Here is a 14903-nt window from a genome sequence, read left to right as displayed (position 1 = left end):
GTCCCTCCGGCATAAATATCATCAAAAACTTCACAAGTATGTTTATCAAACTTAACAAGCAAATTATCATCACACAATTGACTTATGCTTATCAAATTTGAATTCAATCCTTCTACATGAAGCACATTGTGGAGCTTTGGTAGTCCTTCAACGTTCAATGTGCCCTTTCCCACAATGTTTCCTTTAGCTCCCCCTCCACAGGTCAATCTACCACAATTTTGTTCAACATAATCGATGAGATGTTCTCTTGAACCTGTCATGTGGCGTGAGCTTCCACTATCAAAGTACCAATGACCTGCAGTGTTAGTTTTCAACGAAGTATAGACAACATTACAGTGAGTTTTTACCTTTGGTACTCAAATTTTTCTTACTTTAGGTCGATGATGGGAGGTGTTGCAGGAAATGTTGGACAACATTCGGGGCAACATCCGACTTGACTTTTGATTCATGCGATCATCCCTGAGTTTAATACAGTGGGCATGATATGACCAGGCTTAAAGCAGTAATGACATACGTACCTTTTTTTTTCTTTTCCTAGGAATGGGTGGTGCATGTTGTCTTTTTGGTGGAGAGATTTTGGTTGAAGATGTAGTTTGTGAAGGTGTGAATGTTTCAGTTTTTCCTTTCACAAAAACATTCGTCTTGGAAGATTCACCAATCTCGAACACACTGTCTTTGAAGCCTAGGCCTTTTTTGTCATCTCTTCCCATCAAAAGTATGGAGTCAAGCTTGGATGTGCTTGAGTTAAACTTGGACAAACTTTCAGTTGCCTTTTGAAGTTCTTCTTTGGTCTTACCAATTCCAAATCTTTTTTGTTCAAAATTACCTCAAGTTTGGCAACTACGGCTTTTAGATCAATGTTCTCCTTCATAAGACTTGAGTTCAACTTGTTTCTTTTGGTCCAATCTTTAAACAACTCTTCATAAAGCTTTTGCACATTCTCAAGAGTGATTTCTTCATCATCAGCTTCTGATTCATCATCTCCACTCAAATTTCCAGAAGTTGTGGATTTCAAAAAAACTGATTTTTTGCAGATGTTGCGGCCAGGAGTGGCAACACCTAAAGGATTCACCTGCAGTCTGCGATTTTCTGTCAGTAGTGCAGTCCATGAAGTTTGATTTTCTTCATCAGTGGTTTTCTCCTCAGCATCGGATTCTTCATCGCTTAGAGACACATTGTAGACTTTGTTTTTTCGCAATCTGTTAGCACATTCATTGGCATAGTGTCCAAAGCCCTTGCACTCTCTACACTGCACCGAATCATTCTTTTTTGAATTGTATTGTCCCTTGCCTTCATTACTCGGTTGAAATTGTTGCTTGGCAGGGTACTTTTGTGACCTTTCAAGTGCAAGAAGGCTTGGAAATTTAGATGGTTGTGCATCTTTCTTCTTATCTCTGATTCTTTTCAAGTAATCACCAAATTTCTTTGTGATAAATGAGATAGAATCCTCGCAGAGATCAGAATTATTGACTTCTTGAGATATTTGAAGGAGTTCATTGTAGGAGTCATTTGAAGCTTGGAATGCAATTGTCTTCCCTTTATCCTTCTTCTGCATGTCAAGGTTCATCTCAAAAGTGCGTAGTGAACTGATAAGGTCTTCCAATGCCATCTGAGAAGTTTCCTTAGCCTCATCTATTGCACAAATTTTTATGTTGAATCTTTCGGGCAGAGAACGGAGGACCTTGCTAACTAAACGCTCATTGGAGATAGAGTCTCCAATACTGAATGTCTCATTAGCAATTTCCCATAGGCGACGATCGTAATCGAGTATGTTCTCATATTCTTCCATCCTCGTCATCTCGAATTTGGAAGTGAGCATCCTCAATCTGGTTCAACACACACTTTTAGAACCTTCACAGTGCCTTTGGAGATTATCCCATGCACTTTTAGCAGAAGTACAGTTTGTGATTAAACTGAACATGTTCATGTCAACCGATGTAAATATAGCATTCAAGGCCTTTGAGTTGTAGTTCGAATTTTTCACTTCATCAGCAGTCCAGTCAGGTTCAGGTTTTGGCAAGTTGTCACCCACTTGATCTATCATGACTGGTGAAGTCCATCCATTGATGACACGCTGCCATGCCCGTTCATCTATGGATTTTATGTAGTATCTTATTTTGACCTTCCATAGGCTGTACTTGGTACCATCTAGGACTGGTGGTCGAAGTGCTGCGCTTGCAAATGAAGTGTCGATTTGAATAGTTCGGTCAAACAAAACAAAAACCAGAATCAACACTTATTATATCAAGAATAGGCTCTGATACCACTTGTAAGAGTTTATTGTTGTTCGACAGATATCAATAATAATAAAAATATCAGAATAGGATGTAAAATAGTAAATTTGTATTTTATCAGAATTAAATGTTGTGCCAGATGTTACAACATCTCGGACAACATGCAGCAGAATATTATATTTTGAAACACAAATTGACTTTAAGTGAATAGATTTACACGATTAAATTTGCACAAGTATAATACTTGTGCGGTGCCTTATAGAAAAAATTAATCTCTAGAAAACCAAATTGTTTGCACAAAAACCTATCACTAGTGATTATTACAAAAATTAATTTCCTCAAAACTTTGAGAAAATGAAGCTTTCTAACAACTACCAACAATATTAAAACGTAAATAAGAAAGCAAAAATTGATCCCGAAAAACACGATCAATTAGATGCAATCTTCAGTCAGCATCGTTACGGATGTTGTTTGTAGATGTTGGCAACATTCAGAGCAACACGGTGATCACCACTCTTCAAACATCAACGGCTTCGAGACTTATTCTTCTCTGAAAAATCTTCACTCCGTGTATGTATGATCGATATTCAAGAAGCCCTTTTCCAATGTCCTTGATACCTTTTTTATAGATGAAGAGTTTTACTCCACAAGGAAACATATTTCATAAGGAATGTAGAGTTTAATTAGAAATAAACTCTATTTAAACATTGATATCATATCTTATTAAATCACTCTAATAAATATCATATTCATAAGATATATCCATAATTATCTCATTATCTTATAAAGACAAAATCACATTAAATATTAGGCAAAAACTTGTGTGAGACGGTCTCACGGGTCGTATCTGTGAGACGAATCTCTTATTTGGGTCACCTATGCAAAAGTATTATTTTTTATGCTAAAAGTATTACTTTTTATTGTGAATATGGGTAGGGTTGACCCGTCTCACAGATTATGATCGGTGAGACGGTCTCACATGAGACCTGCTCTAAATATTATACTCAATTTAAATCAACAAAGAAAATAATGATAGGGAAATAATTCAATTAAAATCGGAAATATTATTTTCCTTTACACTATATTATAACTTGACTCGTACACTTGCGAATCATTCGAGCATAAACTTTTATTTTATTTTTATTTGAGATTTACACTGCAATAAAAATAAATCATATAATCTATTATGCATAAACTCAATCAATTGATTAAAAATCAATCAAGAAACACTACTTAATTATTCAACATAATGGTAGTTGAGCCAGAATACTTACATAAAAATAATCATGATCAGTATACATAAAATATTATGTGTGGGGACCCGGACGCTAATCATCTTCTTAATCATCTTTGGGGTTTAATTATCAATTAAGATAAACAGGGTCTAAAAATTTTTCTTTTTAAAATGTAAGTGCGGAACGTAATGGAATATAACTAATGTACATCTCTGTATAACAGTTCAATAAGGTACAATAATTATTCAAACTAATCTAAGGTTCAACTACTAATTTTCAAGTATTAAACCAAGTCTACATCCAAGTTCGGAATCACCACTCTAATCTCGATCTCTCATCATCCTCTTGACCCCGATCTTGTCCCACATGTTGTCATGCACACTTACAAAACAAGACAACAGCTGGATAACTCCGGTGAGAATAAATCACAGTATAAACAATGTATACATGCAATTAACTGAATTAACATAAAAGCATGAATTATATCTTTGCACATGTATCAAAATCGAACAACATGTACCCATATTAGTCTGTAAATAAAACATGAATCGTAATCTACGAAACATAAAGCAATACATATCTGTAAATCAATTATAGTCTCAATATCTAAGACTCGACTCATCTCTCATTCTAATCTAGGGATCTCGATCTAATTTAGACTTCGGCATGCTGTATCGAATGTCTACAATAGAAGTCGTTCTACATCTAAGCTCATCAATACATCGTAAGTCTAGAGTCTGAGCAGTTCTGACAAAGACTTAGACTTGGGCATGCTATATCGAGTGTCTACAATAGACGTCGATCTACATCTAAGCTCATCGATATACCACAAGTATAGGGTCTTAGCAGTTCTGTCCAAGACTTGGCGGTTCTGCCCTAGCTAGGCTGGTCTGTCCTAACCCAAACTCTTGCTCTGCTATAATTCAATAAATTAAACATATCAATCTGATAATTGCAAATAACAATGCAATAAAATAAAGTATGTGATTTAGGGAAACTCAAGTCAAGCCTAACTCGAGTTGTGCAATCCAGAATCAACATTTTTTTATACCTTTGTCTTCCCGGTCTGACGAAGACGAAGTATTGTATTCTGATCTGTCCATATCCAATCTGGCAATGACAATCATATAATTACAATATCAGTATATAACTCAATTCAAAACCTGTTCTGATCAATACTCAAATCAGTATATAATCTGATCCATATCTGAACAAGGTACAATCTAATTCATATCAACTATATCACGATACAATCGAAATCATTACTGAATCTGATCAATCTAATCAACTGATGTTTCGACGACATAACAATACAATCTGAATAACCCCGTCAATCTCCACATCACAGATATAATATCAGAACTCATACACAATACTGGTATAACTCATAATCTCAACGATAACACAAATCTGATATCGAATCTCAGTCAAATCAATTCTGAAATTCATAACAATTTCATAAATAGTTTGTTCTTTAATCTGACTTCAATTGTACAATGTCTACTATAGCAGAAACATCATATCTGATTCGTATTCAATTCTGACAATATCATAAATTCAAATCTTGTCTAAACGTAACAAAACTTACGTCCAGTTGTAGCTGTCGTCGCTAGGAACTCAGTACTGTAATCGGATTTGAAACAGACGGACGGAATTTTCGCAATTCCAAAATAACTATCGAAGAACCCTTAAAGCTTTTCCCTTGAAGCTCTCGTCTTTTCCCTCTGAAGGAATAGGCTGATATATAAGGCTGATATATATATACATATTTACATATATACATACACGTTGCATTACACAAGGGCAAGTGGCGTTGTGCATATTCTGCACGTTGCGCGCATATGCGCCAGTTATTAGAACCAGCATTTTGTCTGCTCGCGCATATGCGCCAATCATTCCGCGCATATGCGCCGAACCTTCTGCCCCTCCCGCGCATGTGCGCCATCTACGTCGCGCATATGCGCCGATGCTACTGGACGTTCCGCGCATGTGCGCGCATTCAAGTTGCGCATGTGCGCGCATGGTTCTGTCTTCCTCGCTCATGTGCGCCGATACATGTCGTGCATGTGCGCGGGGACTACTCTTTGCACCATAATGTGAATTCTTTTCCAGCTCTCCCGATCTGATCCGTTTCATTTATAATCATAGTAATTATCAACAATAGATTATAATAACCATCGCCAAATCTTTTCAGATTAATCGGATAATTTCTCGGGCCTTACATTATGCAATCTACACTAGAATTTGAAAAAAAGGACACTTCATTTGATTCATAAATTTTGTGCAAGAAAATGTAGGAAGTTCGTGACACTACCAACAAACTATTTCCTAAATATTTCAAAAAAATATTATGACTTTCTACTTGTGCACAATGACCCACACAATTATTAGGAAAAGCACACAAAGTAGTAACAAGCATAGGCACCCGAAACAACAGCAAACCAATTGATCACTAAATAACATTTGTGAATCAATGCCATGTTTTGGGTTATTTACGAGTGATTGTGAACTATGTTCGTACTTGGCTGTCATGCCTTCAGACATGTGTTGGTTCATGTTGGTTTGTTCCTTTTCTATTGATGCATTTCTCACATGTACCACTATTCGAATCACTTGCTCATTCGTAGATGTATAAACCGTACCTTTGTTGGTGTTGGACATTTGGTGGTGATCATCATACCAAATAAATTTGTTTGGATGCTTCAAGGATGTTTGATAAACATAGTAGTATTTCCTGAGAAGCGTCGAAAATTCTCCCGCCTTGCGTAAAATCATGACACCGCTAGCACACAAGCATTGCGGTGGAGTTTTTGATTCAATAACACATTTATTAGGATTGAAAATGTGTTTAGAAGATTGAGGTGAGTAAACACTTATACTAAAAATAGATTGCTTTTATGAACTCAAGATGTGTGAGCAGCTAAAGTAAATTTTCCAATCACTGAGTACTTTGAGATGCTTAAATAGATAAATGCGGAGTCAGATCGATACACTTGGTGAATATTATAGATTAAATATCAGCTCAGATAAGTTCAAATGAAAAGATATGCAGTAAATAAAGAAGACAAGTATTTGTTTATGGAAGTTCGGAGAATGTATGAAGAAAGATTTAGTGTGACACCTAGACCCGTTTATAATAAAATACAGCGGAATTTAAAATTTTCTTTAAAGGGAGGAAGGAATAAAATTCCATAACATAAAAACATTTACAAAATATTTGCAATTACATGATCAATGAAATGATAAAAGCCAAAATACAAAATATCATTTGAGTGATCATGCCAAAAATGCCAACAAAATAACATCTTCTTCCTTCATTCTCTATATGCATATGACCTCGGCCCACAATCACTGTCCTGGTCCGTCGCTCTTATCTGCATCACATGAAATAACTGAAATGAGTATAAAACTCAGCAAGTGGAACTCTTACATAGCAATGATACATAATATACTCTGTAAAACATGGCTTTGAAAACATTAAATACCATCAACTCTGAAACATGTATATCATAGCAATAGCATAACGATGAGATGGTATTTCTCTATACTATGGTGGATTAATATCAATAGTAACTCTGTCTGTGGTGCTCGTATCCCATCGATATAAATCGACAACTCTGAGGGATATAAGCATATGGTCGTTGATCAATTAATTGCATGCAATCTCTGATTATGTATCTATCAATCCATAAAACATTTAAACTCTTTCTCTTTGGCATTTAACCAAACACTTTGCAATCACTTACTCTTTTGTATTCCCTTTTCAATATTGAGACATCAATTGCCTCCACAATATACCACAAAGGTATCAATACATAATAATGAATCAAATGAAGGGAATAACGCATTAAAACCTTTGAAACACAATACATATAATATCATGTGAGCACAAGGGATGAAATTCCACTTACAAACCACTAGAACACCTTGAATCTAACTCCTTGGTTGAAATCCTACAACAATAATCCATAAATAACACCATCAACAACTCAATAATCAAGAACACATGCCAAATAATCCATTAAACCAACTCATAAAACAAACCCACATCATCTCTTCTCCAAAACCAAGAAATAATACAACCAAAAGCTTACCTTAGCTTCCTAGCACCAAGAAGAACTTCGATCTCAACTCAAATCACCAACTAGAATCTTGAATCGAAGATAGGAAGTGAAAGAAAATGAAGAAAACCCTAGTCTTTAGAGAGAAATGTCGAAAAGAAGAAGAAGGAAATGAGTAAAGTGAAGTCAACCACCCCAAAAAGCACTTAAAAATCTCGAACATGCGCGACCGCGGGTGCGCTACTCTTTGCACCGCGGGTGCGGTAAGCTCACGGCACTCCACCAAAAAATCTGAAATCGACGACCGCGGGTGCGGTCCTGCAATCACCGCGGGTGCGGTGCTACACCGCGGGTGCGGTGTCCTCTATACCGCGGGTGCGGTGTCGCTACGGGAAAAACACCAAAATCCAAGAATTACGACCGCGGGTGCGGTCCTTACACTGAGCGCGGGTGCGGTCTGGTCACGGCCAAGACACAATCTAAGGCAACCAAAATCGAACCAAAACACTGAAACGACACAACTACCATCAACTAACAATATCAACCACACCTCAAGACAATAATAACCAACAATACTATGGCACATAATCACAACTCTTAACATCACAACTAAACTTAAACTTAATCAATAAATCCATAACATACGAAAACTTAAACCGTACCGTTCACCAGGCTCGGCTATTACAAGGCTGTGACTTTCAAAGAGATTGTGTCAAAGGCGTTATTGGCCGAACAAGACGAGAAAGATATCGCCAGAGAGAGGCAGGAGAGGCATCAAGCTATTGCTCATAGAGACCAGGACTCTTGATATCTATGTACTTATCCTATAGGTCATGGGATCGAGTCTTGGGGAGGCGAAAGAAATCCTTTGGTAGGGAAGGAGAGATCCTATGAGTAACCCGTACGACGCCTATGGAAAGCCCGTGAGGGAAAAGGACCCATAGAGGGAGCCCAAGATCGGGATAGCCTTGGGTCGATCAGGCAGTGGACCGTATGGGCAGTCCACTGGGCCTGTAATGGGTCGTTACATTTAGAGTAGCAGCTGTTCTTAAATAGTTTTAATGCATTCTCCTTTTATAGGTATCTCGATCCAACGTTAATAAATATGGCATGTACTCACAGTCATATTGCATGCCCGACATCTACATAGATTGCTACATGTCTTTACCATATTCTCAAATATAGTACTGGAAAAATTTAATATCCTTGGACACTAGCCGAAATAGGCAAGTGATGAAAGAACTAAATGATGTCAGTCATTTCTGAATAAGCTCGGCAGGGAACTGTCTATTGCAGCTAGAGAATTTCATCGGATCAGCAGATTTCCTTTGTAAACAGATCATATCAGCTGTTCTTAAATGGTTTTAATGTATTCCCCAAGAAATTCCACACCGTACCGCCACCGCTGCTCCCGAAATATCCATCACCGTTGTTAAAGTTGCCTCCAATGCTGAAAACGAAGAACCGTCTCCTTCAGATCCGTAGTGATCACCAATCAGGGTTTCTGCTTGACGCGGCGGGTCATACGAAGGTGTGGCTTGGTTAACGTTCTGGTGGGATGAGTGAAATGTCCACTACTCGTTTTTCTTGAAAAGTACTAGAATTTTTTTTTTGCCCATCTATTCGGCTGAACCCATACACATATATAAATATATTTTACAATACTTTTGCACTATTTAAAAATAACCATGATAACCATAACTCAGCAAATCATAACCATGATAATAAGTAATACATATACATCCACATGCAACAGTGAAAATACTTTTCCTTAAAATAGCTTTTCATGAACATGCATAAACATAAACATTTTTCCTTTCATCATAATCATTTTCCTTTCATCATAAACATTTTTTTTCATCATATACATATACGATTTTCTTTTATTGAATTCAAATCGTTAATTGTGACTTTCTGTAACGCCCCGAAAATCCGAAAGTCCACGCAAACCAACCACGTGCATGCAATTATTAAATTATCTTGTATTTTAATTAAATATTTTAATTACATGAATTAATTATGTTGTGCATATTTGCATGTTTAAAATATATTTTTCTATATGGTTGCATCAAAAATATATTTTTAAGGGTTATTCGAGTTGCGATCGAGGAACGGAGACCGAAGACTGAAAAATAGAAAAATGTTTTTATTGGTTAATTGTTTTTAATTATTTAAATTAAGGATGATGTTTTTTATTTTTTGAAAATAAGGATTTTTGAGGTGATTTTATACCCCGAGACGTAATTTTTATCGGTGTTGGATTTTCAACAAAAATATGAACGTTTTGGCAACCCGACTAATAAATTCATAAACTTATTTAAATTATTTTTAATATTTTAAGTAAGTACTAGTGGGCCTAATTAACCTCTTAATGGGCCAAGACTTGATTAGTTTAAATAAACTATATAATATTCAAACCCTCCCCACTAAACCCTTGAATCCCACGCCCCACACTCCTACAAACTTCAAACTCTCCCTTGCACACACGCACACACGCCACTTGGTAGAGGAGAAGCTTCAGCTTTTTGGAAGGAAATTTCAGCCTAGACTCTCCGCCGCTGTTCTTCGCATCGCCATCGAATAATCGTGCGTTTAATACGCAAAGACACACCATAATTCTCATTTTACTCATCATCACACCATATTATGTAATTATGTTTGAAATTGCATGAAATAAAGTAGCACCTTTTAAGATTTTCGTTTATGCCTCTTTTATGGTTTTTAAAACATGCATGTTGATCTAAAAATCATGAATTTCTTGAACCTAAGGGGGCTGCCATGTTAGGAATATAATTAAAGATGTTTACACGAAGCTTTAGGTTCATAAAACACAACTTAAATGTTACACAAACATGAATGTATCAAGCAGGAACCGAAACTTGTGGTGGTGAGTTTTGAGGGCTCGGTTTTTGGGGAATAAGAGGCTAGGCCTTGCATGGCTCGTCTGGGGTAAGGTCTGGGTCATGGTATGAGTCAGGGAAGAGTCCTAGCCATGCTAGGACTCGAGAACCAGGGGCTGGGAGGAGTCCTTGTCAACAAGGACTCCACCGGAAAAGCTTCAAGGGGCGCTGGTGTGTGGAGCTTGTGCAGGGAGATTTGGCTCAGCCTGGGGCTCCGGGCTGGGGTAGGTCAAGTGGTTAAGGTCTTAGGAGAGTGCTTGGGAAGCTGGTTCAAGGGGTGGCTCGATGGTTGGGAGGCTAACAACCATGGTTCGTTGTCGCGGTCGCGGATATCGGAACGGATGCTCCGGTTCCAGTTACAATGAAATTTCGTAGATCGGTCGCGGAACGGGTATTTAAAAAAAATATATAAAAATTAAAAATTTTGGAAAATATCTAGAAATATAAAAATTAAAACTGATTCGAATTTGTGACGGTTTTATGAAAAATCGTCGCTAAATTTAGCGAAGGTATTTATATTTAGCGACGGTTCAAACCATCGCGAATTGCGTTCCGGTTCCACCCCGGAACTTCGTCAAGGTTGCTGAGGTTCCGGTTCCGGAACCGGAACGCCTGTTCCGGAACCCAAATGCCCGTTTCGGCGAACCATGCTAACAACAGAAACATGAGGGTTGGCGAGCTATTTAAGAAGTCACGCACATGCTGCTGCCTTCTTCAGGTGGCTCGTGCGCAGGGTCCAGGGGCTTGGTTGGTCTGGGCTTGGTCTAGAAATGGTCCAGGGATGGCTAGGGTCGGTTGGGGCTCGATGGTTAAGGGCTGGTAGAAGTCCTAGACTAGTTAGGAGTCAAATGGTTCATGGGAGTCTCACGCAGAAAACATGCAAAACTTGGGTCACTTTCCAGGAGGTTTTTGAGCGAGCTATTTTCTGGTTTTTCGGGCTGGGCTTGGTCAGTAGAGTCCCCAGGTGGTTTGGATAGGCTTTGGCTCAAGGTGGCTCGGGCGTGACTCGAGTAAATTGGGAGACGGCTTGGCGAGTTCGTTAGTGTGTCAAAAACGAAAATTAAAGAAGGAAAAATTGAGCTATGGGTCCACGGGTGTGGCTCATGACTTGGAAGGGTAGAATAAATACTAAAAATGCTATGTTTAAAATTTGGGATCAAAATAACGAGTTTTGGATTTATTCGGGATTTAATCGCCGCACGAAACGCTAATTAACGGGTTAATTGAAACGCCTTGTTTTAAGCTTTTATAAAATTATGAAAAATTAGGTTTAAGCTTAAATAATTATTAAAAGTCTAATTTTTCAATTTGGGAATTTTATATTAAGGTTTGGTTTAATTCGGGATTAAAACGCATTAATACGTCACATTTAAAGATTAATTTAAAAGTCATCGAATTAAGCTAAATAAAAATATGACAAAATTCATGTAAGATTAAATAATTATTTGGGACATGTTAGAGTCAATGAAATTAAGAAAATGTCAAAAACATGAAATTTTACGTCCAAGGGTAAAACAGTCTTTCTACACCTAAAAATTAGTAAACGTCATGGCAGTGTCCTGAATGATGTTTTATAAGCTAATATGATTATTTTCAATGATTATGGATGTTTATATGTTAATATGTCATTTTAAATGTTTATGGATTTTTAAGACGTTAATATGTTTAATGTTTTATGATTTAATATGCTAAAATGTTTATTTTAAAAGTTTATGATTTAAATGTTTATGTTAAATATTTATGATGTTAAAATGTTTATTTTAAAATGTTCATAGATGTTTATGATTTTTAATATGTTAAGTTATGATTTTTGAATGTGTATGATTTTTATGGTTTAAATTGGACATTTAAAAGATGTGTTGCATGCTTGATTTCAAAATATAAATGATATTATAATTTTTAAATATTAAATGATTTTAAATGTTTATGCATTTTTAAGACGTTAATATTGCATGCTTCTCCCGTAAAAAGGCTCTCTCTGAGGTATTTTCCCTCACGTTATCTCCGATCATATCATCGTATCATCGTATTAGTAACAATCACTTTAACTTCTCCAACGTTTCATATTTTCATCACTTATAAAAATTCATGCATACATATAAATCATTTTTCTTTTAAACCAAGCATGCAACACGTCTTTTAACGTTAACATTTCATCATAAAATTCCATAAACATTTAAAATAAACATATTAACATATTTTACAGCATTCAAGGTACTGCCAGGACGCCTAACATTTTTCAGGTGTAAAATGACCGGTTTACCCTTAGAAGCATAGTTTTTCGTATTTATCCTTAGACCTCAAAACGACGTCCCAAATCATTCCAAACTTAACATATAATCTTAAAACACTCCCATAAATATTCCTTAGACATAAACTTATGCCCCTCGACTAATTTCCCAAATCGTTTTTAAAGCTTAGACATATATCCCGATTTTGACTCGTATTGACTCGAAACTTAACCTAACTTGAACCAAAGCTTAAAGACACCCAACTAACCCTTATACAACAAAATTCCAGCCCATTCAGCCCCTTGAACCCGCCTAGGAAGCTACTGAATTTTTCTACACAAGATTCCTAGTCCTAATATGATTTGAACCTAGGCTAGCTTCGCCCCCAGCCCTTAACCACCATGTCCAGCCTCTACCCATCCATACTATAAGACCTAGGACAAACCCATACATGGTGCTAGATTGAACCTACCAACCCAAACACGTTCCGCCCGAGCCCTAGGACTCCTTGCGCAACTCTCCTAGGCGCGACTCCTGTCTACCCTTGTTCCAACCGTCGTGCAGCCCATCAAGGACCCTAGTTCAGCCCTCTTAAGACCACTGGATATGCACTTAGGAAGCCGCCCGCGCCTTAGCCAAACCCTAGGACTCTAAAACATCAAATTTTCGCTCAACCTAGTTGCTTCCCTTGTCCAGCCTTCAAGCATGCTCCTAAGGGTTCTTAAAAATGTGGAAAAACATCCCTTCAAGGTCCCCTACCATGGCAGCCCTTTTGTGCATCATTAAGAAGAGTTTTGGGTTTCAAAAACACATGTTCTAAGCATAAGTTGACATAAAAACGAAAATAAATACAACACCAACATGATTTTCATGCAAACATGCATCAAATATATATTATGGTGTGATAGATAAGAAAAAGAGAATTAATGTGTGTCTTTTCATTTAAAACGCTTGAATCGTCGATAATCGTTGCGGGGAAGTCGGCGGCCGATCGGGACGTTTCAATTGTTTCTTTTGTGAAAAAGTGGCGTGAATCGATAGTACTAAGTGCGGTCCTTGGTGAAGGACCGGTGATGGTTGGATCAAATAAAAAAAACCCAAAAGTGTGAATTCCAAGGCTAGAAAGCTCTAGGCACTTAGTGTGTGTATTTAGTGTGTGTTTTAGGTGTCCTTCACGTGAGTTGTATTGTGTGCATGAGTTTGCCACCTTTTGGTGGAATAAAATACACTATTAAATAACGTAATCATAGTTTAGGTTTAATAAAATACTAAATAAATAATTAAGTATCTTTTTGATAAATAAATTAAACTTTATCACATAATTAAATACATAAAACTCCTAATTCAACTTAAACATTTAAATGCTAAATAAATTAAGTATGGCATAAAATTTCTTGTAAAAATATTTTGCATCATATTCAAGGATTAAATTCCTAAATTTTTAAAATAAAGATTTTAAAATGCTTAAAATCTTATAAATCATCTAATAATTAAATTATACCTTAAATATTATAATTCGTAAATCATTTAAATTACTAATTTTTTTGGCTTAAAATAAATATAACATTAAATTTTTGCACCTTAATCGTCTCCAATATCCGTTCCGGGTCCGACATCGAATATCGGGACAGAAAATCCTTCATGTCATGAAACCAAGCAAAATTATGTAATTAAAGTAATTCAATTAAAATACATAATAAATTTGATAACTTGCATGCATATGATTCACGTGAACCTTCAACTTTTCGGGACGTTACAAGGAGGTGCTGCGGCTGATATACAGAAATGCACGGCGGAGGATGATGGTAGCGATGACGGTTGATCCAATGGCGAGTCCAATAGAGACATGACATTGTAGGAGCGACTGAGGAGGAAATTCGAGAAGGCTAATCCTTGCGTGGAACAAACAAGGATCGATATAGTGTCTGAAATTACAGATACTCCATCGGATTTTCTTCAGATATCGGATCTAGGGTTCGGAATTAGAGGGGTGGAATTTTTTGGGGAAGACGATTTTTTTTTTTTTTTGAAGAACACGCAAGTTGAAAGAAATTGTGGAGTGGGCATTTTGTGTTGTATTAATTCTTTCCTTTTTCCCAATATATAAATTGGGCTTTTTAAATGGGCCCGGGTTGTGAGTGGCTCTATGGGTCGGATATGTTCTTGTCATCGATTATAGCAACTTATTCAATATATTTGTCCGTAGAGACTTCGGAATATCTAAAATAGTTGGGGTCGTTTT

This window comes from Primulina eburnea, chromosome 10 (genome assembly GCF_022965805.1).
Source record: "Primulina eburnea isolate SZY01 chromosome 10, ASM2296580v1, whole genome shotgun sequence".
In the NCBI taxonomy this organism is placed as follows: domain Eukaryota; kingdom Viridiplantae; phylum Streptophyta; class Magnoliopsida; order Lamiales; family Gesneriaceae; genus Primulina; species Primulina eburnea.
The sequence above is the reverse complement of the archived record's forward strand: the minus strand, read 5'-3'. Positions refer to the sequence as shown.